The sequence below is a fragment of the Felis catus genome, chromosome A1 (assembly GCF_018350175.1).
Source record: "Felis catus isolate Fca126 chromosome A1, F.catus_Fca126_mat1.0, whole genome shotgun sequence".
NCBI classification, from domain to species: Eukaryota; Metazoa; Chordata; class Mammalia; order Carnivora; family Felidae; genus Felis; species Felis catus.
The window spans coordinates 31255575-31282913 of NC_058368.1; the positions used below are offsets into that span (position 1 = coordinate 31255575).

Consider the following 27339-nt stretch of genomic DNA (forward strand, 5'->3'; position numbering starts at 1 on the left):
ACTGTATTTTATTTTAGACACTAAATTTCTTCTGTATGACTGAGGGAATTATCTACCAGTCTAGAAATAGCTTTTAATTAAAACATTTTGGGCACACATACATCCACATCTTGGGGGTCTTGCTCTATAGTGTTTTGTTTTGTTTTTTTTTTTTAAATCATAAACCACCATTTGGTTAATTAAGATGCAGGGACAACTTTTACTCACATACCCAGAAGACATTACTACAGCATGGTTTCCTTGGAAGTCAGTCTTACTGCTTAGGCCAAAGGAAGTCCAAGTATACACACGCATACACACTCACACACACACATGCATGCACATCCATGTGTACACATATGGACGTGTTTATATGATGTATACTGATGAGTATACATATACATGCACAAATATATCTGCATAATGCATACTTGATTAAATTACAAATTTTATTTTAGATATCAAATAGCTTAGTAATTGTAACTCATGGGAATTATCTAGTTTAAAGCAGATATAGCGGTCGAGGAAGGAGAAATGATCAGGTACTCAGGCATGAAAGGCAACCAGTCCAGAGGGCAGGGGGCAATGTGTCCACTCCCACAGGTTGCCTAGCTCTGTCATGAGCCCTTTTTGCATAGCATCACTGTATAGATACTGCCACCCTAGCCACTTTGTCAAGAGTCTTTCTCTTACCCAGGCATTACCACTAATTTTTATGGGTGCTGGATCCTCACAAAGTAAGTTGGAGTCAAGTTCCACAGATAGATTTGTAGTCTGATTGGCTATTACTCCTCTGCTTCCAATTCTTTTCTATTGTCATGGTCCCCTGAATATGAAGTGCAACCCACCGATAGCACATACAGAATCTTTATGTGCCTTGCCAAAAGGCATCACATCGGGGCAGACCAAACAGAAGGCACGAATCCCCCCACCCCGACGCCCCACAGAGGATGCAGACTATTTCAGAGTGCAAAGCTGAGTGAGCCTAGTGAGGGAAGGATTTCTGCCCCCACCTGCAGGCTCTCAGCCAACCGTCTCTGTGCAGGGCACAATTGACATAGGCCTATGTGTCACCCTTAACGAGAAGCCTGCACTGGGCCACATAACTTACGCTATAATAACTTGTAATGGCTTAACCTAAGTTAATTTTTCTAGACCCCTGCTGTAATTCTTAACACAACTAGTCTATGTTGTTTTGGGATCTTGCCAAAATCAGGGAGAGCTCTTTCCTTTTTACAAATCTCCCTGTTAATTAATTGCTTAGTTTTTTTCAAAGCTCTGAGATGAAATTTCAGGACATTATGAAGTAGAAATAATGTCAAAGTTTTTTTTTTCTTTCTTTTTTTTTTTTTTTTTCAAATGCCCGTTTGGAATCTTTCCAAAACAAATGGGGTTGACAAAGAGGTTTGCCAAAATCAAGTTTAATAGCCACTATGAGGCAACTGCTTCAAAAGAGGATACTTCCTATCCTCCTCTATAATCTTCTCAGAGACGGGGAGCTTCGATAAGGAGGACATCCAATTACTAATTTTTCCCCTTTTTTGAAACACTCAAAGCAAGGATTTCTATGGCTTCTAAAATAAACACTTTTTAATTTTTTTTTTATTTTGAGAGCGAGTGAGCATGTGAGCAGGGGAAGGGCAGAGAAAGAGAGGGAGAGATAGAATCCCAAGCAGTCCCCACACTCTCAGTGCAGACCCCCTACTCAGAGATCAGTCTCATCAACTGTGAGATCAGGACTCAAGCAGAAATCAAGAGCCAGGTGCTTAACCTGGACACCCAGATGCACCTCCAAAATAAACATTTAAAAGTAGCAGTCAAACAAAACTTTCGGTAGATGAAAGATAGGTAGATGAAAAGACTTCCACTACGTTTTTCTCCCTTAAACAGCATGGGTAAAATATCTCTTGGGCTAGAACATTGATGGTGGAGACAACTCATTTTTCCTATTTCTCCCCCAAGAAAACAAAAGAAGAATTGTGGTCTGGTCAAGTGTAGAAAGCTCCCTCGCTGAAGCCAGTAGCATCCCCAACTGTATTCAAGGTATAAATTACTTTGAAGGTTTTGGTATTATGTTGACTTGGATTCAAATTCTGCCTCTGACACCTCTAAGTAAAGAGTTAAGGTTTTTGGAATACACAAATCAAGTTATTAAATCATGTTGTTTCTGAATATAATGTAATCCATAATTTCACTGACCACAACATCCTCTAGGGAATCAAATGGTTTTCCCACTGTCTGAGAATATCTACATGTTTGAAATATAAAATACAGCTATGAAAGGGGAGGCTTGAGTGACTGTTTTTATTTTAAACAAGTGAAGGATCTGCCGACTTTGGCAGTATCTATACCAGAATTAGAAAACACCAAGGAGCTCTTTGTGGTCCCTGGGCAAGGGTAAGCTGGACTTCCTGAAGTGAAACTCACTGTAAAAAATAGGAATAATTTACTTAAGTCTCATTTTACTCAAATCCTTCTAGATATAGTTAGATATCTAGAAATAAACCAAGCAATCTGTGAACCAGGAAGGTAGATTTAGATCACGTATCAATGTTCAGGGGCAGTACTTGTATAGATGTATAAGTGCTATTACTGGCTTGATCAAGAAATAAATAATTATCTTTAGACTCCCTCAAAAGTAGTGGCTCATAGACTTTTCTAAAGAAGCTGAAACTTGAGTCGCAAGATGCCCCAAACGCATACACAGCAATCCATTGACAGAATGCAAAATGTCCAGGCCTCCTCACTGGGAGTCCTCACTGGGATTTCTCACGGTTTATGTTGACAAACTTGCAGTCAGCAAGTTCTTATTTAGAAAAGTACCTGTGGATGTTGTTTCCGGTGAAATACAGGCTTGAAGCAAAGCCTGAATACAGCAAAGCTGAAATACAGACTTATGCAAAATTAGGAAGTTATGTATACAGAAAAGTTGTGGGATACAGAAGTGGGATACCTTAATATGTGAATAAAATCCCCATAATGCCATCTATAAAGGTTTTAAAATAAGAAAAAGCCCCATTAAGCCCCCATATCTGTCACATCAATAAACATGGAGAAATACATTAAACCAGAGATGTGAACTACTTATCTTAACAGAGGGACTGACAACAGTCACTGTCTGTATGACTGGACTTTCTGAAGCAATAATTGGTTAATAGTACAATTTAGATCTCTTACTTAAATTGAGTTTGTATTTCACTCTGAATTTCAGTATTACATTAATGACTATTGTAATGAACTCATTAAATCTGAAAGTCAATGTAAATTTATTATCAGAAGACTTTTAGTAAATTACATTGGCAGGTGAGAAAAAAATGGTTTAATATTGTCTATTTGATTATTTCATAACCTATGTACAGATTATAAAGCAGTTTCTGGTTGCTAAATTCTTATTTCAGTTGTAATTACCTGCTATAGAAGTATACTTTTCAATGGAAAATCATAGCATAATGATCCATGATTCTCCTTACCACATCTTTTCATGGAGAACACTTCTTATATTTAAAATTTGTTTTATGGCATAATAAGATTCAAATATTTTAACAGGGTTGGGGGAAGGAATCAGTCTCCAGATTACCCTTCCTTATCCCTGTTTCCCACACCCTTCTGAAAAATTAATAACTAAAATTTTTTGGTTATTTTCATTTCTAAAGTTGGTGTTCTTCTGATGTGTTTTAATTTTTTAAAAATATATTACCTATGATTTCTTTCTATGAAAGTTCGGGGTTTTGTTCTAGAACCTACCTTCTATCACTCACTGAGCATGTGTACACCTATACATATGTAAACATCTACACACATTCCACTTCCTATCCTTTTTATGTAATTTTATTAATTTTTAAAGAAAATTTTGTTTGCGTTGTTAACACAATGTAAATATTATTCAGTGCTAAGTCATGAAGTTCACTATGATTATATTCTCTTTTTTAAGCACATTTCTGTTGACTCTGGAGGGAAAATTGCCTTACTTATCACTTGTTTCATTTTCTTTGTCACTAACAGGATTCAGCCGAAAACCCTACAAGGGAAGTATAAATATCCGTTCAATATTTAAAAAAAAATCACATAATCTATCAGAGAGATATATTATTTTCTTGGCTATATCTTCTCTGGAGACTTTTAGGTCCTTCTCATGTCTGGACCAGCTGCTTTCTAGGTCTGCTGCATGGATGTCACCCTGGGGGAGGGGGGACATTTGTCCTATCCTGTTATTATGCTATGCTATATTAATATATTATTCTAATTATTTTAGAGAAATTAGAAACTTGGTGTGAATGGGAAAATTTTTTAACATGTGTATACCTAAGGTTTCTTTTAATTTTAGCCTCACACAGGACTGAAAGTTTTATGTGATACTGACTGCTTATTTGACAATCCTCTGACCTCCATATTCTGAAGATAGCATTTCTTTATCATCCAGCTCTTAACTGTTGAGAAGCCTAATTCCCTATGTTTGAGTTAAAGTGTGCAATGTTTGTTTTTTTTCTTTCCCATGGATGTCTTCAAAAATCTCTTTTAATTCTCAATTATTTAGAAATTTCCTGATGATGTTTGGTGTGGGTCATTTCTCATTCATTTTGCTGGGCCCCTGATAAGCCTTTTCAGTCTAGAAAGTCATGTTCTTTTTTCCTCTAATATTTCTTGGTAATTTCTTCCTCTTGTTTTCTCTGATCCTATTTCTGGAGCTTCCCTCACAGAGTAAGATAATAGTGAGGAGAAAACTGGAGCTCCTGGTTTAGCTTCAAATTTTCTTTCCTATCTTCCATTTCTTGATCTTTTTCTTCTGCCCTCTGAACGATTTCCTCAAAAAATATAGACATATACAAGGAACCTTTAAAACTTTGTTACTTTCTGAAGGTAACTTTTAATTTTATCTAAGCATTTGGTTTTTGTAACTTGGATGCATGGAGGCAAAATTTTCTCCTACCTCAGTGACATAATCACAGTGTGTTCACTTTGTTTTGCTCTACTTACCATTTTATTTCTGTTACCTCAGTGGTTTGCTCACTTTGTTCTGTCTGTCTTATTAGAGGCTTTTCTAAAATGGCTGGCATTGCAGGACTTCCATTCATATTTCCAAGAGAAGATCTAAATACAGACTGAAAGCCCTGGGCATGTGCAGGGCTTGTTGAGTGATGGGTTGTGAAGCTGGACGTACTCCTTTCCAATTGCTATCTTTAACAAATTACCTCCAACTTGGTGGCTTAAACAATACAAATTGATTATTCTACAGTTCTATAGGTTGGAAATCCAACACAAATCCCACTGGGCTAAAATCAAGGTGTTCACAGGGCCATGTTGCCTTGTGGAAGCTCTAAAGAAAAATCCATTTACTTCCTTTTTCTACCTTCTTGACAGAAGCCACTCACATTCCCTGCTTCCTAGACCTCCTTCTCCATCTTCAAATCTAGCAATGGTGGGTGAGTCCACTTCTTTTCACATCATTTGAACCCTTCTTCCATGCTCACTCCTCCTACTGACTACTGCCAGGAGAGGTTATCTGCTTTTAAGGACCCATGTGATCAAATTGGGGCCATCTGGATAATACAGGATAACTTCCTTATCCGTAACTTATGATCCTTAATCACATCTGCAAACTCCCTTGTCATGCAAGGTAACATACTGACATCATCCAGGTATTAGGATCTAAATATCTTTAAAGTCCATTATTCCACCTACCAGAAGAGGATCAAGCAGAGACCCAATTGTTTTGTTGGTAAACAGTTTTCACTAGTTTCAGTTCTTTGCTATCTGAGTGCCCTAAGCTTTGTGTATAAGCCTGGGTGCCAGCTTTCTATGAGTCAAATGCTGGAAATGATGGGGGTCAAAGTGATTAGGATGCAAGGTTCCTTTGTCTGTCCCTGGTACACTTGAGTTTAGGGACTTTCTCATGCAACCTCTGCAGAGAGCAAACCTCCAAGTGTGCTTAGAGTTAGGGGCAGGCCATCAGCTCTCCACACAAAGTGAATATGAACTGTAAACCCATTGTGTTATTCTTCAAGTCTGCATTCTCAAGTCTTATAGGCCAGCTTCTTGATGCCCACCAGCCTGCAGTCAAGTTTTCAGCTTTCCCACAGCTGCTGAGTTACACTGTAAATCTGCTTTCCATCTTCCAAACTTTGGTTGGCATTTCTCATCTGTTGTCATTTCCTCTGCTATTCTCTGGCCTTATCCATTTCTGAACACTTCATTATCATTTCAGTGAGTTTCAGGAGACAGTGAAGGCGTGCATGTATGTTCGATACATCACCTAGATTTGCATCAACTAGATTTCCCTATGCATAGGAATTAATGAAAACATACACCTTCTTATGTCTCCCTATTCAAAGTTAGTTTTTGCAATTTTGTTTGCCTTATGCTGAGTCATTCTCACACTGTAGTATTCTATAGTATTAGGTATGGTATGAAGGATTTACAGTTTAGATATAGTTAAAACAATCTTATGCAACAACAATCTGTCATTTGAATGCATACGTATAAGGTGTTTATTTTGAAAGAAGAGAATATTAAACTCTAGGGGAAAAAGGGGAATGATCATAAGATAGAACTATTGCTACCAAATTAAATGTGCAAAGATTATGGTGGGCCATCATTACAATCTAAGTATCTGCATCATCCTTACTGAAATCTATTCACTGATCTTGGTAATTTTGTTTTTTTCTAATTTTATACATGCTTTACAGCAGAAGAAATGCTGTTGGGTGTTATCAGAAAAAGAACAGAAAATAATTATAATAATCCATAGAAAATCTTTAACTTCCTTTTTTAATGTTGTTGTAAGAATAAGTGAAATTCAATTCATTTTTATAATGTATCAAAACAATGTATTTCTCAAAATAAAAGTAGGGCCAAATGCTAAAAATTCATGTGTTTTCTTTGCTTCCTTGCATTTTCTTTTAGAGCTCAATGATATAAATATTAAATAATTGGATCCAGTGTATAATTTGGAAGCAAAACTTTTTTCATGTTTAAAATTAATTGAACTTGCAAAAACAAATTGCTAGAAGGCATTTGGAATGCCCCAGGCTCAGACATAATGAATAAACCCTGTCTGATCTCCAGGGTATTACCTTTGGTAAGCTTTTTCTTTTGTTTGGAAACTTTCATTTTTCTTAAGATTCTAAAATTACAGGTTGTCAACACATATGGTACATCTTGTAATCTACAGCATGTAAATAGTAGGCAAATAAATACATGGATTTGTAAATAGTGAAAATAAGATATGGTGAAAGAAAGGATAACTACTATTCTTGAAAATTAACATTATAGAACTTTAGCTTCATGATAAAGGAAAGTATAAGGTAAGATGGAATCTCTGCAAAAACAAAGCAGTGTAGGAAGTAAGAAAACCAGGAAAGTAAATAATAGGCTGGGAGGAAAACGTTACTTTGCTAAGGGACATCTGAAAAATTCAAGTTAAATGACCCTAAGGCATGGTGGTTAGCTCAGGTGTCCTTCAAGCAGGTGGAGACCAGGTAGAAACCATGATAGCAGGAACTGGTGCCCAGGCAACACCAAGGGACATGGGAATCTGTGAAATCAGTTTTAGGTGATCTGTTCATTAACAAGGCACTACCAAGAAACCTTGGTGAAAAGGAGGAGGAGATACTTGGGCTCACCAAAACTCAGCAATTATACTTGGATGCAGGGAAGAGCATTAGAGCCTTAAGTAGGGGAGCTATCATACAGGTAAGCTTACATTACAGGTAAGGGAGTATTAAGTTTTAAGAGACAAATTATTAGGTCTATGTCAGTGACACTAATTCCATGCCTCCCCATATAGTGAGAGTTAATGGCTAGTACATTTCCTACCAAGATCAGTATTTTTTGTAATAAATCCACAAGTAGACTTCAGAGAGAAGGGCTGGGGGCGGTAGGGACAGGCAAAATGAAAAATCCATTAATCGCCACAAAGTTGATTTTCTGAGGCTTTAAATGAAGGTGTATTTGGATAGGAGTTTAGTCCCACTATGACAACAAGTACACGAGGTCGAATTTTATGATCAGAAACTGAATATTTGACTCCAGATATTGACAAGCTCAATGGTTCTTAATCCTAGCTGTGTGTTAGAATCACCAGGGTCTTAAAAAAAAAACAAAACAAAAAACAAAAAAAACAAAAAACAAAAAAATAAACTGAAGCCTGGACCTCCTTAAATCAGATTCTCTGCAGGTAGGGCTTCGGCAGCACTATTTGTAAAGACTCCCCCGGTGATTCTAATGTGCATCTAGGCTGAGAACTACTGGACTAAACAAACTATTAAGAGGTCATTATTTTCCCTTAGATTGTGATTCAAATGCTTTTTGGAAACAAAGGTGACCTTGAGAAATTCTGGGGAAATTGTTTAGTTCTGTAAGTTCAAACAGAGCAAAGACCAAGTTTGCAAAATTCAGCAGTGAATAAAACTCTGAAACTCACTCTGCAAGTTTCAATTATTTTTTATAGTTCCTATGCATTTCTATAACATACCCAGAAGCTAGTCTGATGTCTCTTTTGCAAGTCCACTGAGGAAAAACAATACCTTTTTTGCAAATTGTTCTTCTTTCTATACACTAAGCAGAAAGGAAGATGGAAGCTATTATGTTGATATTTTAAGGGAAAAAAATCTTCCAACCATACACTTTAAATATCTTGCTAATTGAAGCAAAAGTAGTATATTTTTTTCTCTTTCCTATATTATCTGGAAAACTACCTTGATTATGGACTCTGCAGGCGTAGGAAGAACCTTCATCTAGAGAAGTAGAATTCATGATTTATTCACATCTGTAATGCTAATGAGTCGTCAGTCTATGAGGAAAATTCGAGTCTATCAGTTATTCCAAGGGTACTGAAAGCTTTCTTTACATCTAGCTGTTCATCTCTGTGACATTCCTGGAGGGCGTCTTTTGATAGTTGATTATTATTTGAAGTGGCAGGAGGCAGGCAACTTCAAACGAAGCAGCTTCTTCAGCCAGAACTAATAGTCTTGGGAAGATGCTTCCTATTCAAAATATACCTAAGTTTGTTGATTGTGACCACAGGAATTTGGGAGATATTATGAAACAGTGTATATTGGGGATGGGAGGGAAGGGAAGAATGGAAACGGTCTTGGAAACAAGTTCATACCAAGAATTAGCGGTATTCCCCATCAAAGAGAGATTTGCCAAGAATACAGTGTTTGTGAAGGATGTGATTAATTTTTTCCCTGAACGGAATCAATGAATTCACCTCTCAAAATGTAAAATGGTAGTATTCTAGAGGTAATAGAGATCCTATTACCTCTATAGAGGTAATAGAGTAAAATACCTCTACAGGTAATAGAATAAAATAAAGGTCTAAGCAGAGGAGGATAAACTGGGTATGAAAGTAAATAAACTATTCTTTTTCAACTCAAACAGCCCAATTTATTTACTTTCATATTGGTAATTCTACGCAGTCTTTAATTTGACAGAAACAACAACAACCATAATAATAAAGTCATTATTAAACCCACTACCAGAAAGGATCCAGTTAGAGTTAGTTGCCACATGGAACCTTAAAATGTATATTAACACCAGGTGAACGGAAGTTTCACTGTCTAACACTGCAGCACATGGTTAGTGTTTAGAGTGCTCACCTCACACCATACTGAACATATACTTCTGGCCATTTCTGGACTCTTCCTTTCCACCACTCCACTATTTATTCCCCCTTTCTTCTCTTTTCCTTGGCAGTTAGCCATGAAGTGTGGTGTTAACACCTCTGCCATTACTTTGGTCCCACTGGACATGCCTCTGTTTCCATACCCACTATGTGGGGCAAGTTTGACTTATCTCCCTTTCTCTTCATTCTAGCTCTTTGGAATCTTTGTACCTTATTTTCACTTGGTTTGGTAGATTCAAAAATATTGATGAGATCAAGAGCACAAATAAATAAGGCTCAGAGGTAAAAGGCAAAACTACTAACGATCCTATCTTCTGTGTTTCAGGCACTTACTGAAGTAGCTACATCAAAGTTACTATTTGCTACTGTCTCTGGGTACCTTCGGAACCAGCAAATGCAAAATATTTGTGGCAAGTCTGCAGTTGAAAGGGAACCTAATGGTATTGTAAATCTTCTATCCAGGATGAAATTATCTTGTGAGAAGTGACACATTTGTGAACCATTCTCATAATTGCATCTGGGTGTGCATCTGTTTGTCTTAGTCACTCACAAAACCTGGTTTTCTGATGACCTAGCGACTCTACAATTTAAATCTCCATAAACTCACTGAAGGGCTACAAAAGGAAACAGAGCTGGAATCCACTTCAAGCAATTATCTGCTCAAGCACCATCTCCCATAGATCCACATGGAAATATCAGAATAGGGAGTAACATCTTAAGAGCTGAAAATGGAAATTGCTTCTTGGATTTAGGCTGTAATGATCTTATTCCTCCACAATCCCTTACTCCATAATTTAACTTTGCTTATTTTCCCTGGAGGATGTGATCAACAACCATTTCTCATATGTTCCTTCTTATTCTGCTTTTCCTTTGCAGTATCCTCACATCCATAATCATCTACTTGCAAATAGCTAGTAAATAATCATTTGGTCCTCTCTTTCACACATGAAATTGCCCATTATGCTTAGAGCAACTAACTCTTTATTGCATTATGATTTTAGTTGATTTGTTGATTGACAAACTGATTTGCTCCTACAGTTTCCAGGATTCTTTTGACATGCCCATCATTTCTATCTTACTTGTGTCTCCTATCTGAACGCTCCTCAGCTTTCAACTCTTAACAGTGTATAAATCCAAACTGAATAATATCTGTGACCACTGCCAAATAAATAATTCATTGCAAATGAAATAATTAACCCTGACCCCTGCGTTTCAAGTTTCCTACATTCTATTGGCATTTTTGGTGAAAGTCCAAGTCAGTCAGCATGCTGCTCTCTGACTCTGCTGTACTTTTGTTTTCTCGATTTTCCCTCACCTTCATCAGTGTAGTCGCATGTGCATCTCTAAATGTACTATGTGTCTGATCAACTTATTTTCAGTTTGGGTGGTTCATTACACTATTTATGACTGCTAGTTATTTTAACTCAAGATTTTAATTAAATAACACAAGGTACATTTCTAGGATCTTCAGGTATATATAACAGATTAGACATACTTGTTCTGCAATCTCCACTGTTAGAGATTGCCAGCAAAATTAAAAATCTTAACACTAATGAGATGATGGTAACTACTCTAAACGTTGTATAAAACTCTGTGATAAGTTTACATGTACTTAGAATTCAATAGCAACCAGAATTTGGAAATCATCAACTTGGATTTTAGCAAATATTTCATGAGAAACTGACATGGTCTATAAGCAAAGATTAATCAAAGGTCATTTAGTATTGTCATACTAAAGAGATGGTGCTACCGAAGACATTGAAGAAGTATCCTGGGCAAAAGCAATCAACTGTGCCCTAAGGCAGAAGCCAAGCTATTGGCAGAGAAGATTGATCAAGGACCCTGGGGACAGGCACTGCACCCCCACCAGACTCTGGTGTCCTATGTCTTTACTGGATCATCATCATCCACACAAAATATGCTTAAACTTAGTAAGCCTCTTTTTAAATAAAAATAGATTATGCTGTAATTTTGTGATAAGAGTTCTTTCTAAACATGTGTGATTCTTCCCTCTAAAAATATTCTTAATTAACAAATAAAACAAAATCATCCAGGATCTTGATGATATGTGGACCTCGAATTTCTATGTACCACACATAGAAAAAATATAGAACGCCAGTAAGAAAAAAAAAAAAATCAACATCTCTTCAAGAATATGGCCCAGGGAGGGGCGCCTGGGTGGCTCAGTCGGTTAAGCGGGCCGACTTCGGCTCGGGTCACGATCTCGCACTCTGTGAGTTCAAGCCCCGCATCAGGCTCTGTGCTGACAGCTCAGAGCCTGGATCCTGTTTCGGATTCTGTGTCTCCCTCTCTCTCTGACCCTCCCCCATTCATGCTCTGTCTCTCCCTGTCTCAAAAATAAATAAACGTTAAAAAAAATAAAAAATAAATAAAAAATAAAAGAATATGGCCCAGGGAAGCATATCGGTGTAAATGCTAATTTGCGTATCGACCAATTGAATTGTCACCCTTTCTGGGGAATAGCCACAGCAGCAGTGCCTTCCCCTGGCATTAGCACAGTCTCTCAGTTCTCCTTTGGTTTGGAACCCCCTGATCTTAGTTCATCACAGGAGTAGAGTTAAATTTCTTCTCACAAGTGGCTTTTATTCAATTGTTGAGAATCCCCTTGTATTAGAGATGGCACTTTTCATTTTCCTGGTGAGTGCTCCAGGAGCAGTATAAGGATAAAGACCTTGTGCTATACATTTTGTATCCCTAGAACATTTTGCTATAAATAGAAAGCCTTTATACCACTGGAATGATTTTGAACAGACTTTCATTTATATAATCTTCCTCATTCTTATTTATATCAAATAGCCACAAATAAACATGGACTGGTGTTTTCCCAACACTTCCCTAAACAAGTGAGAAATATTTTGATAACTAAAATGGCCTTGGGAAATTAAGCTGTGTGCAAAGACACCGAGTATCATCCTAAGAGAATGACATAGTTGAGTCCTATGATAGCCTCTTAAATAGCAGCAGGAAGGAATAGACAATGCCTCAATGTGCACATGATTTCCAGACAGTTTGAAACATTGTACTGTCATGGGGACAGAAACCTAGTCCCAATTAGAGTCACTTTACAATATTTATTTTCTCCTTTCCCCCCCCCCCCACTGTAATACATAGTTCCTCTTTTTAAAGAGGGTTGCCAAAGTTGGAGTGCCCACACCTCTTTGGAAGCCTATTCCTATGGAAATTATAGCATTTGTTTTATTCAGATTCCGATAATGCCCTCCAGTAAACATTCTTGCAACAGCAGAGCTGTAGACTCTAAATCACTGGGTGCCATACCAGGAACTAAAAAAAGAAAAAAAATGTATATAGAAGCTGAATCGTTTAAAATTAGACAGCACCAAAGCATTTGAGAATATGCTGTAGGGAATAATTTTGCTTTGCGTTAGGTAGCAGGATAAATACTTGTGTATCCTAATTTTATGATTTTTCTGCCATGGTAATGACATTGTGAAAATGGAGTACTGCTTTCTTGGGAATAGGAGCACAGATACATCTGCTGACCTACAGAAAACTTCTAAAACATGAAAAGCCTAGGGGGAATTCAGTGCCAGGTGGCAGCAAGTATTTCTAGTTAGCTCTCCTCTCAAATGCCTGTCACTGCAGGTGAACAGCCACAGCCACTGACAGGGATCTGGAGGGCAGCTGTAGTGCAGGTAGTAGAAGTTGCCTGCATTCTTTAGAGAATCCCTACTGACATTTGAATATTCAATTGTGGTTCACAGAAGTAAGCAACTTGAAAGAATGGTGATCATGAATTTGCTATTGCTTTAGCAAGTTGTAATTTTAAGTTGCCCTTGTCCCAATGATGTTGCTTACTATGGCCTTTTAGTCAATAAGGACTTAACGTTCAGCTGCTGTTTCTAGCACTTTGCTGAGATCTTTTGGCAGAAGATATGACAGTCCTTCCCTCAAGGAGCTGTAAATGAAGTCATTGTTTCTTAATTGCCTTAAAAACATTTTTTAAGGTAAAATTCACCTGAAATACAATTAGCCATTTTAAAGTACACATTTCAGTAATACTCATCATGTTGTACAGCAACCAGCTCCCTCTAGCTTCAAAACTTTTTATCTCCTCATTAAAATACCCAGTACCCATTAAGTAATCACTCCCCAACCCCCCAATTCTGTGGTAACCCCAAATCTACTTTCTTTATCCATAGATTTGCCTGTACTGAATATATTTGTATTTACAGAAATCATGCAATGTATCTTTTGTTTTTTGCTTCTTACACTTAACCATAATGCTTTCGAGGCTCATTCAAGTTATAGTATGTATCCATGCTTTGTTCCTTTTTATAGCTGCATTCCACTGTGTGTACGTACACCACAATTTCTTTATCCATTCATCCACTGATGGACATTTGTATTGTTCCTATCTTTTGGATATGATGCATAATGCTACTATAAATATTTGTGTGTAAGTTTCCTTGTGGACATGTATTTTCATTTTTCATTGGTATATAGTTGAGCATGAATTGCTGGGTCATATGGTAATGCTGTATTTAACCTCTCGAAGAACCACAAAACAATTTTCCGCCATGCTTCACTATTTTACATTCCCACCAACAGTGTATGAAGGTTCATATTTTTCCACAACCTAACAGATGATACACATAAAATATTGATATAATTCTTATCATTTTAAAACTTTATAGCTATAAATCACAAAAGAAGAAATCTCAAATCAAAAACCTAACTTTGTACCTTAAGAAATTAGAAAAAGTAGAGCAAACTAAACCCAAAGGCAGAAGTATGAAAATAATAAAGATTTGGGTGAATATAAACAAAATGGAGAATGGAAAAAACAATAGAAGCAGCAAAAAAACTTGTTTCTTTGTAAAGAACAACAAAATTAACAAGGCTTGAGTCAGAGTAGGAAAAAAGGAGAGAAGACACAAGTAACTAAAATCAGCAATAAAATTACTACTGAATTTGGAGAAATAAAATGGATTATATGATAATATGAACAAGTGTTCACCAAATGAGATAATCTAGATGAAATGGAAAAACTCCTAGAAATGCACAAATCTTAAAACTGGCTCAAGAAGAAATAGAAAATCTCAAGAGACCTATAACAAGTAACAAAATCAGATCAGTAATCAAAATCCTCCCAATAAAGAATAGTTCACGACCAGATGGCTCCACTGCTGAGTTCTACCAAACATTTAAAAAATTAACACCAATCCTACTTAAACTCTTCCAAAAAAATAGAAGAGGAGATATATTTCCTAACACATTCTAGGATGCCAGCATTACCCTGAACTAAAGCCAGACAAAGATACCACAAGAAAACTTAGACCAATATCCCTTATGTATAGGGACAAACAACTTCTCAATAAAATACTGGCAAACCAAATTCAATAGCATATTAAAAAGATTAGACTCTGTGACCAATGGGATTTATCCCAGGAATGCTAGGAGTGTCCAACATAAGAAAATTAGTTACTGTCACACATCACATTTAGAACATGAAGAGAGAAAAAATTACATGATGATCTCAATAACTACAGAAAAGCATTTAAACAAATCAAACACCCCCTTCATGATAAAAAACTCTAAGCAAATCAGGAATAGAAGACTTTCTTAATTTCCTTCTTAGCAAATTAGTTTTGTTGTTGTTGTTTTCTTTCCTTCTCTCAATTATTGGCAAGTGTAAAGGCAATTCCCTTCAATTTAAGTATACATTGTATTCATCAGGCATTGACAAAACACTGATGCTTTAAATAAAATTACCAAATTCTAAAATCTGTAACTCCCCAAAATAATTAGTATTTCTTTCTCAGAGGAGGATGACCTGGGCTTGGCTCAAAGCTTTAAGCTGGGTTCTGTTTGACCTTACATGTCTCTTTCATTTATCTTAGACTAGTGAATAACTAACATAGACCAGTCTATGCATCCAGGGCCAGTTCTTCTTGATAAGAGATCATAGGGATTCAAGATTATAAATAGAAATACATGTTGTTTCTTAAGGCATTGGCTCCAGACTAGCACATCTTCACTTTTGCTCAAATATAATTAATCAAAGGGAAAAAAGTATATTACAAGCCCAATATCAATGGAGGAAGTAAATATAAACCTTGTTAAACTGCAGTATCACATGGCAGCAATGAAAGGAGAGTTGAGAATAATACAATTCACTAAAAGCCTGTCATAATAATAATGGAATATGGAATAAATAAACAGCATAAGAAAGGAGAGAGGGACAAATACCAGGAATGAGGGATGCTCTGTAAAGAAATATTTATATGAAAAATAGGCTAATTTCTGCAACACATGATCTGAAAATCTCAGGGGCTTAAAAAAAAAAAAGCTTATTTCTCACTCACTCAGAATCAAGTGTGAATGTTCCTGGTCTGCTGGCTTTTTGGGTGGCTGTCATCCAAGCAGTGACTTAGATATTCAGGCTGTTCCCATTTTCAAGTTTATCCTTCTGTTATCTGTCTTGCAGCCAGGAAGAGGAGAGGATAAGAAGAAAATGTTTGCCAAAAGCATTCAAGTTATTTAACCATCTTGCCCTGGCAGTAACATACAACTTCAGCTCACATTCTATCAACCAGAATAAGTCACATGACTTCACCTATATGCAAAGGTGGGAGCTGGTAAATGCAGTCCCTGGCTGAACATTGAATAGTCAACTACATCATTACTCTGAGGGCAGCAGAATCCCTGGTGATCCATTAGCTCTTTGGCTTAAAAAAGAAAAGTGGAATACACATTTTTGACTAGGAATCCCTCTCTATCCCAAAGTTAATGTAGAATAGAAGCTTTGTAATTGCAACTAAACTCTCTTTTGTTTTATTTTTATAAGAACAGAGGAGTGTGCAAATTGGTTTAAGTCAAACTACAATGATTTCTCGAAAAATCAAGAACTATAATAATCACTAGCATCTACCTAATATTTTCGTTTTACTATTGATATTAACACATATTATTTAAACTGTACCCCAAATTTGTGCCTTTTTGTTTAGTGTAATACCAAGAATGACCACTATAAATGACTTCACAAAGAGATATACTAAAAAAACACAAATAAGTCATAATGGAATCCTAAAGTATGTTCTAGTAACCCATAGGGAGACAATATAAAATAAATTTAGGTACAAGAATAGAACAAGCAAACAGCAAACAAATAATAAAATGTCAGACTTAAGTCCTAGCATAACAATAATTATCTTAAGTATAAGTGGTCTAAATATATCAATCAAAAGACAAGCATCAGCAGAGTGGACAAAAAAAAAAAAAACACATGATTTGACTGTATGTCATACAAGAAACCTGCTCCAAATTAGAGGACAAAAGTAGATTTAAGTAAAAGGATGGAAAAAGCTATACCATGAAAACATTAAGCAAACAAGCAGGAGTGAATGGCTATATTAAATGAAGACTACAAAGCAAATTACTAAACACAATAATGGGCATTGTATACTGATAAAAAGATAAAATCCTTGCATGATGATGCACAATGCTAAATGTGTACCAACCAAACACCAGAAGCTCAAAATAACAGTAAAAAGAAATTGACAAATCCACAATTATCATTGGAAATTTCAACACCCCACTAGGGAACATTCACTCCAGGACTTCGGTTCTTTCTAAACTTCTTGCTTTGCCATTCTCTAGAACAGTGCCCTCATGTAACTAGAAAAATCTAGGTTACTAATCAACTCTTATTTTAGAATGAGAAAGAAAAATGGGGCTAAATCCAGGGAAAGTTATTTTATGTATGCATTTACATTAGACATAGTCCAGACATCTCACACATCACTTTAATTTCCCATTAATTAGACCTTGATCTCATAACCACATCTGGCCAAATGGGGACTATAATCTCTAATTGGATGCCCTACACCCAAAAACAAGAGAAGAATAATTACTGAATCATTTATGAAGAACCGTTACATAGAGAACCAACGTAGGTAAACAAAAGCCGTAAATGTAAAGTAAGAGCTTTATGACTGGGACAAATAGGGGGAAAATAGAAAGGTTATAGACTTAAAAAAAACAACTAGATGGTAAATCATAAATTCACACCCACTAAAAAAAACTAAGATTACTAGTTAAAAAAGAACAAAATGAAATCTAAAAGAAACATCTTTGAAATGTAAGAATATAAATAGCTTAAAGACATAGATCTGTATCTTTATCTGGAAGCATGCTGTACCATATGTAAAAATTTATTGAGCTCTTACCTTAAAATGAGTACATTTTATGTACTTTGTGAAGTCTGACTGTTTGGACAGAAAGGTTTAATACAGCATGTCTTGGTTGCTCAAAACCTGCTTATTCCAAAAAAAGTCTCTCTTTAGGATTGACCCTTGGCCCACTCTTAGCACATAGCTTCTGAGCTCTTGGAATATTCTGCCTGCTAGGACAGTTTTGTATGCCTGAAGCCTTTGGCCTGGCAGGATTTATGATGAATGCCTGTTTTTATATGCTTGAAAACTTTGGGCCATGCTGTACTATTTTGATCAAGTAATTTTAACTAACAATGTGATTTATGGTGAATGCATGTTTTTTTCACTGGAGTTGAAGAATGGGAGAGAGCCTGAAGGCTGAGGTCAGTAATACAGGTGCTATATACCTATGTGACCAACCCCCAATAAAAACCCAGGACAGCAGACCTGGTTGAGCTTCCCCGGTTGGCAAATCCTTGCCAGAGTTGTCAGACATTGTTGCTGGGAGAATTAAGTGCATCCACACGTCACTCTACTCACGGGGGGAGACACCAGAAAGCTGATGCTGGTTTCCTCCTGGAATTTGACCACCTGTTTTTTTCCCCTTGTGGGCTTTGGTCTGTATTCTCTGCAGTAATAAACTGTAACCATGAGTATAATGGCTTCCTGTGAGTATTATATATCCCTCTTACATATCAAGGTTGTGGTTGACCTTTTCAATAAAAAAGTGAAAAAAAGAGAAAAGATGCAATGAAAGAGTAAATGCTTTTAAAAGAAAAAGCTAGAGAATTGAGAAAGGAACAAACTGACAGTTAACAGAGGGGAGCTGGTTGGGGGAGAAGTTAAATGGGTGATGGGAATTAAGGAGTGCACTTGTTCTGAAGAGCACTGGGGTGTTTTATGGAAGAGTGGAATGACTATACTGTCCACCTGAAAGTGATATTACACTGTATGTTAACTGGTATTTAAGTAAAAATTTTTTTAAAAAGCAAAATTTTAATTTATTTGTGTCCTTAAAGTATTAAAGCAAAGAATTCAAGATCTATGGAGTCTATAGTTCGAATATGCTTGTGACCAAGAGGGATGTGAGCCATGTACCTAAGTGATTTAGAAAGGAATAAATGATTATTAAAGGGCAAAAGATAGTAATAGTCATGATTAAAGAGACTGATTTAGAATTTCTTTGAATATCAGACTTTATTTGTAGAAAGCCTGATTTGTTCTTACTAGGAACAGAATAAAAGTGTACTTAGTTTCAAAAACTAGCAGCTAAAAATATATGTATTTTGGTCACCTCATGTTTAGTCTCTATCTGATGAATTAGAACTGTTCATTCACCAAGCATTCACTAAGTATCACTTAGGTTGTTATTTTGTCATGCCCTTTTGTGTGCCCAGCTTGGTGCTCTTAGTTGAAGCATACAGGGAAAAATAAGATATGGCTCTGGCCTTCAAGATTCCCTGTATATTTGGGCAAATAGGCATGCAGATAAATAGGTCTATAACTGACGTATGAGGAACTTTGGTGACACAAAGAAGAAGCATCTACTTCTGGCAAAAAAGCAGAAAGGAAGTTACTAGAAAAATGGGTGATGATGCATGTACATTGGTACTATTTGTCTCTTGATAATACATGGGTGAGCCACAAGGAGTCCTAGGAATGAGACCCATTGGTTATCAATAAACCACCTCTTAACAAGAAAATCATAATCCAATGCCTCAGACAAGAACTTTCTGGCATACTTTTATGGTGTTTATAGTGATGGCAACTTAAATAATAACAGAATAGAATTAACAAAGAGAAGCGATATTCATATTTTATACATCAGTATGGTAGAGAAGAACTTTCAATAGCCTTCTCTCCTCATGAAGGTTTAAGAGTGATAAGGAACAGAAATATTATTACATAAAGCAATTTCAGATACTAATATACTTGTTTACAAAGCTAAATATGGGTATATGGTTTCCAGGAATTCAGAGTAAAACAAAAAACATTATTTAAAAAAAATAAAACTTTTCAGTATCATCACATTATTTTACCACATTCCAGAATTGTACTAGGTACTAGGTACTAGGTAGAGGGAACATAAAATTAAAATCGGTATGGTTCTTACTTTCACAAACTCACACACAATGGAGAAGGCAGAAAACTTAAAAACAATTCTAATACATTATGTATTATTGCATTAGAAGTGCCCTGACCTCCATAGACTGGGAATAATTACAATATTACTAAAATATGTAGCAGTAAAATAAAGCAATTATCAAAACTAACATAAATAGGACAGAAGTCCCTAGAAAATTCTTCAGAAGACTAAACACTAAAAATGGGGCTCATTCTATGATTATATTCACTTTTTCATCTCTTCCATATGCTTTATATATATTTTAAAGCAAGAAGGTCAATGAGACTTCCCTCGAGAGCTCCAGCTAAGCTCTATTTGTACATATCATCAGAGAGGCAATGCTGTCACGCAGATGGCCCCCTGGTCTGGGCAGCTTGACGAAAGTGTCTTTGTGTTCCTAATTAACTAGTGAACAACTGTGCCAATTGCTTTGATACATTTGAAACCTTCTGTTCTCAGACTTTTGATGTGCTGTTTATTCAGGAGCAATACCTGCCTGCTTTACTGGCCCCAGCACACCACTTTTACAGGGCAGAGCTGTCGTGAGATTGACAAGGATTCCTCAGTTCCAAGAAAGAAGATCATGAGGAAGCACTAACCATATTCAGGTAGTCTACTTTAGATCTCACTGACGAAAGGATCAAGTCTATGACTACTGACTGAAAATATTTTCTGGCAGTAACTCAATAGATCTAGGGCTCACAGTTCAGTAATGAGCTGCCATACCAACTCCTTTGATTCTGGGAGTTCCCAAATCGGTAGCAGTATTTAAAGAAGCAAGGTTTCAAGGATCTTAACTCTTGAAAAGATTAGTAGTAAATTAGATGCTGACATAGGAAGTAAATTAGAACATCAAGTGATACTAGATTAATAAATGTTAAAGAGTATGCCAAATTATATTTAGCATACAAAAGGAAAGATAAATGTTAATAAAGCCCAGAGTCCCAGATCACTTTTGTGCATATAAATGTGTGAAATGTAATGGGAGGGACACAGGTTAGTAGCTTTTTAAAAATTTCCTTGACTGAGTGTAATGTAGACAGTCTTGAGGCCATGTGATAAAGTCTTTTTCACTGATAGGCCTATCAAGTTTTTAAAAAAGGACATTTTTCAAAATTAAAAATTCTAAGTCCTCAAGTATATATTTGGAAAGGCTCCTTATATGCATCAGAACTAGTGTTTATGATGAAGAAGGAAAGAAGTGATGCCACTGTCTAATCCTAAAACAAATTCGAAAAGCAGTCAATTTGTTTCATCTTAATAAAGGAGAATGTTTTGGTACATTTTTTTTTTGAGAGAGAGAGAGAGAGAGAGAAAACGCTCACAAGTGAGGGAGAATGACAAATGAGAGAGAGAATCTTGAGCAGGTTCCACTATCAGTGCAGAGCCCAACATGTGACTGAATCCCATGACTCTGGGATCATGACCTGAGCGAAATCGAGAGCTGCATACTCAACTGATTGAGCCACTCAGGTGTCCCGCTAAAGGAGAATATTTCAATCAAGATATCTTAACCTTGTCACTGTTGACATTTGGACTGGATAATTCTTTGTTGTGGGGGATGGTCCTGTGCATCAGAAGATGTTTAGCAGCATCTCTAGATTTTGCTCACTTGATACCAATAGCACTCACCCCCATTTTGACAATAAATAACGTCTCTAAGCATTGCAAACTGCCATCAGGGGCAAAATTGTTTGAGAATCACTGGTTTCAATTAGAAACAAAGGATTTATAATCTGCTGTAGAATATGGTACATAATTGTCTCTACCTGCTTCTCTCCTCCAAATACAACTATCAACTTTTTTAATGACAAGAGAGGACCAAAGAAGAACTTGGAAATGTAGTAATAGGAAAGGAAACTGTTCAGGGATCCCAGTACTGTAGCAACAATATAGCAGCATGGTTCTTATAAAATTTCACCCAACAAATGAAAACAACCCAAGTCCATGGTTTTCATTCCCTACCAAAGAACTGAAGGTGGATAAGGCAAACTCATTTCTTGCTAGGACCCAGTGAGAGTGCCACCATCAACATAAGGCTATTCCCATAGAACCAGCAAAGAGGATCATTTCTCCATTTTCCATACTAACAATAATAGGACAGGGAAAGAGCTCACTTTTTGTATTACACTTGAGGCTCCCTTCACCCCACTTACTCAGTGGCACTGCATAGTAATGGGACATTAGGACACCACTTGATGGTGCCTTACAAGCCACTAGCTCATTATTAGAATGGAGATGATAGCAAATAGAATTATAGACACACACACACACACACACACACACACACACACAACAGAGCCTCAGGGATCAGTGGAACCATATCAAAAGATACAACCTGAGTATCACTGGAAGATGAGGAAGAGAGGACAAAGTGTGGGACTGAAGAAGGATTCAAAGGAATTATGGCTGAAACTTCCCAGATTTGTTGAAAGGCATAGACCCATATTTTCAATAAACTGAGCAAACCCCAACAGCATAAAGTCAAAGAAATCCACACAAAAACACATCATAATTAATCTTGGGAAAACTAAACACAACAACAATAAAATATTGAAATAAACCAAAGGAAAGTAATACATTACTTATAGGGAATTTGTACTAAAATAAGAGCAAATTTCTCATCAAAAACCAAAGAGACTGGACTTCTGGGGAAGAGAGCAGAATATTCTATTATATATATATATATATATATATATATATATATATATATATGTATATGTATATATATACGTATATATACATATATATATATGTGTGTATACATATATATATATATATATAATAGGACCACCTTAAGCTTATCTCATTCCGCAGATACACCTAGATAACACCCACATCAGTGTCCATAACACAGAAAATGACCCAAACCCCTGCAAAACAGACTCCCCACAGCTTAGCATAGAGAAGAGGCCACATCAAAGAATGTTGAAAGGGAAGAGACACGGTTGGAAACCAAACTTCCCCAGAAGACTGTCACAGGAAGAAGAGCCAACACAAGCACAGAGAAGGGAGAGAAATAGACACATACTAGGCACACCAGACACCCCAGGCACAGGAGACCATTCTGGGAAGATGAATCCCCATTACTTTTGGCTTTGAAAACCACAGAGATTAACTTTGCAAGTTTTTATAATCAGTGAGGCTTAAGACCTTGAACTTTAAAATCAGAAGGCTCAGCTCTGGCAAACTGAGTGCCCACCCTTAACTAGACAGAAAACAACTTCACTGAGACACAGCATAGAAGCAGCAATTGAGAAACACCTGGAGCATACAGGAAGAAGATTTATTTACTCATATCACATTGTGTACCAGAGGAGCAGGGATATTTAGGAGACTACTCAAAGAACAAAAGAGCTGGCATGTGCCATTTCCCTATCCCCCAGCATAGATACATCAACACTCTCCACCTAGCTTGCTAACACCAGGTACCTTTCCCCTGTGCTCTCCCGTGGACCTGCCCTGTTCAATCTGCCCTTTGCCGGAGCCCACCCAAAATAGTGCTATAAGCATGGCATTATGCAAGTAGCCCCAACAGAGTCCTTACTATGCCACAGTGAATCCTGATCCAGGGAGAGGAGAAGATAATTACCCGTATCAATTTGACTGTGGGCAGGCTGGGGGCAGACATCTGGTCTAATTTCAGTTTCCACCCACCCACAAAAGCATCTCAGGGGACAACACAGGGAGAGTGCCCTGCAGTTCGCTGCAACTGCAGCTCTGGCAAAAGCCTGGTCCGACCCAACTCAGGTCCAACATGGACCCAGACTATCTCATTAACAAAACAGGGACCAAACCCTGCCCACAATAGGCAATGAAAGCCATTGCAGACAACTGAACTGAAAGGAAAATGCAACTCAGCCACAAGGCTGAGCCACAGGCACCTGGGTGGCTCAGTTGGTTAAGTAACCAACTGTCGATTTTGGCTCAGGTCACAATCTCACAGTTCCAGGAACGGAGACCCGTGTTGGGCTCTGAACTGACAGCATGGAGCCTGCTTGGGATTCTCTCTCTCCTCTCTCTGACCCTCCTCTGTTCATTCCCTCTCTCCATCTCTCACTCGAAATAAATGAATAAAAGAAAAGAAAAAATACCCAGAGTTAAACAAAATGATGATATAGAGGAATATTCCCCAAATCAAAGAACAGGAAGAAATCATGGAAAGAGACCTAAATGAAACGGAGATACATGATATACCTGATAGAGAATTTAAAAGTGATGGTCATAAAGATACTCAGAGGACTTGGGGAAAAAGTAGAGGATCGCAGTGAGACCCTCAACAAAGAAACAGAAAATAATTAAACCATCAATCAGAAATAAAGAACTCAATACCTATAATAAAATATACACTAGAGGGAATCAATATTAGACTAGAGGAAAAAGAATGGATCAGTGATCTGTAAGAGAGTAATGGAAAATCAAGCTGAACAGGAGAGAGAAAAAATAATAATAATAAATGAGAATAGGTTGAAGGAACTCAGTGATACCATCAAGCATAATAACATTCTTATTACAGGATCCCAGAAAGAAAAGAGAGAGAAAGGGGGAAGAAAATTTATTTGAAGAAATAATAGCTGACAACTTCTCAAGTTTGGGTAAAGAAACAGAAATCCAGATACAGGAGGTACAGAGAGGCCCCAAGAAAATCAACCAAAGGGGTCCACACCAAGAAACACAGTAATTAAAATGGAATAAGTAGTGATAAAGATAATTTTAAAAGCAGCAAGAGAAAACAGTTACATACAAGTGAAACCCTATTAGGCTACAAGATGATTTTTTACCAGAAACTTTGCAGACCAGAGGGAGTGGCATACCTATTCAAAGTGCTAAAAGGATAATATCTGCAGCCAAGAATACTCTATCCAGTAAGGCTATCACTCAGAATGGAAAGAGATAAAGAGTTTCCAAACAAGAAAAAGTGAAAGGAATTCACCACCACTGCACTTGCCTTATGAGAAATGATAAAGGAGATTCTATGAGTGGAATGGAAAGATCATAAGCAGGAGTAAGAAAAGTAGGAAGCATGAAAATGATAAAATAGAGTATATCTATAAAAATCAGTCAAGGGATTCACAAAATAAAAGGATGCAAAGTATGACAACATATACCTAAAATGTAAGGGGGGGGTAACAACATATTGCTTTACAACTTTAAGTCTACTTGACAGAGAGAAAGCAGAGGAGGGGCAGAGAGAAGGGGAGAGAGAGAGAATCCCAGACAGGCCCTGCACTGTCAGCATGGAGCCCAATGAGGGGCTCAAACTCACTAGCCATGAGATAATGACCTGAGCCAAAACCAAGAGTCAGACACTTAACCATCTGAGCCACCCAGGCACCCCAATAACATATTGCTTTTAGAATGGGTTAAAACTTAAGCAACCATCAACTTAACATGGGTTTTGGTATGCAAAAGATGTTACATACAAACCTAATTAATGGTAAACACAAATTGAAAACCAGTAACAGATATGCAAAAAAAAAAAAAAATCAACAGAAAGGAATCTAAGTATATCACTAAAGAAAGCTAGCAAAATGTAAGAGAGCAAGAGAAGGAACACAGAAGAACTACAAAACCTACTGTAAAACAAGTAACAAAATGGCAATAAGTACATACCCATAAATAATTACTTTGAATGTAAATGGACTAAATGCTCCACTCAAAAGAAATAGGGTGATGGAGTGGATAAAAATGCAAGATCCATTTATATGCTGCCTACAAGAGACTCATTTCAAACCTGAAGACACATGCAGACTTAACTTGAGGGGATGGAGAAACATTTATCATGCAAAAGGAAGTGAAAAGAAGGGGTAGCAATACTTCTGTTGAACAAAATAGATTTTTTAAACAAAGAATGTAACAAGAAACAAAGAAGGATACCACATAATCATATAGGGGACAATCCAACCAGAAGATATAACAATTATAAATATTTATGCGCTCAACATGAAAGAACCAAATATATAATGCAGTTAATGACAAACATAAAGATAGTATTCTATAGTAATAGTATAATAGTAAGAAACGGGGTCTAACAGATTGATTCAGAACATTCCATCCTAAACAGAATACACATTATTTTCTTTTTCTTAAAATTTTTTTTAACGTTTATTTATTTTTGAGACAGAGGGAGACAGAGCATGAACGGGGGAGGGTCAGAGAGAGGGAGACACAGAATCTGAAACAGGCTCCAGGCTCTGAGCTGTCAGCACAGAGCCCGACGCGGGGCTCGAACTCACAGACTGCGAGATCATGACCTGAGCCGAAGTCGGCCGCTTAACCAACTGAGCCACCCAGGTGCCCCAATACACATTATTTTCAAAGGCACATAGAAGATTCTCTAGAAGAGATCCCCACATTGGGCTCCATGATGACCACGGAGCCTGCTTTAGATTTTCTCTCTCTCCCCCTCCCTCTGCCCCTCTCCCCAACCTGTGCTCTCTCTTTAAAATAAAAATTAAAAAAAAAAAAGGAGAAATAAGAGTGACACCACAGAAATCCAAACAGTTATAAGGCCACAAAAGAAGTCTTGACATAGGCAAAAGGACAGAAATAACATCATGCTGCTTTTCTAACCACAGCACTATGAAACTATATTTCAAGCACAAGAAAAAAATATGTACAAAATTATGCTTGTACATCAAGCACAAGAAAAAAATATGGAAAGAACACCAACATATGGAGGTTAAATAACATGCTACTAAACAATGGGTCAATCCAAAAAGGATTTCCAAAGAGGAAATTAAAAATATATGGAGACATGAAAACGAAAACAGAACAGTCCAAAATTGGGGATACAGCAAAAACTGTTTTAAGAGGGAAGTTTATAGCAATACATGCCTCAGACAGCAAGAAACATACCAAATAAACAACCTAACCTTAAACCTAAAAGAAAGAAAGAACAAACAAAACCCCAAACAGGCAGAAGGAAAGAAATAATAAAGATTAGGACAGAAATAAATGAAATAGAAACTAAAAGAAAAAAAAAAAAAAGAAAACAATAGCACAGATCAATGAAACCAGGAGCTGGTTCTTTGAAAAGATCAACTGTATTGATAAACCTTTTGTCAGATTCATGAATACAGAGAGAGAGAGAGTGACAGAGAGAGAGAAAAAAATTTCAAAAAAAAATCAGAAATAGAAGAGGAGAAATAGGGGTACCTGGATGCCTCAATCAGTTGCAAGCTCAACTTTTTATTTTGGATCAGGTCATGATCCCAGAGTCGTGGGATTGAGCCCCACATTGAGCTCCATGATGACCATGGAGCCTGCTTTAGACTCTCTCTCCTTCCCTCTGCCCCTCTCCCCAACCTGTGCTCTCTTTAAAATAAAAATTAAAAAAAAAAAAGAGGAGAAATAAGACAGACACAACAGAAATACAAACAATTATAAGAGAATATTATGAAAAATTATACGTCAAT

The 27339-nt window shown here is 36.9% G+C and overlaps 1 long non-coding RNA gene across 2 annotated transcripts in view; it reads right to left on the minus strand.

Annotated features, from left to right (window-relative positions):
* Window positions 1-27339, minus strand: part of LOC123384328 — a 50838-nt gene that overhangs the window by 17698 nt on the left and 5801 nt on the right. Inside the window, exon 2 of one of the 2 annotated variants that reach the window (XR_006595250.1) lies at window positions 15949-16059. This is a non-coding gene — a long non-coding RNA (uncharacterized LOC123384328). Of the gene's footprint in view, window positions 1-15948; window positions 16064-27339 lie in introns of both variants that reach the window. The other variant, XR_006595252.1, reaches the window with a different exon arrangement.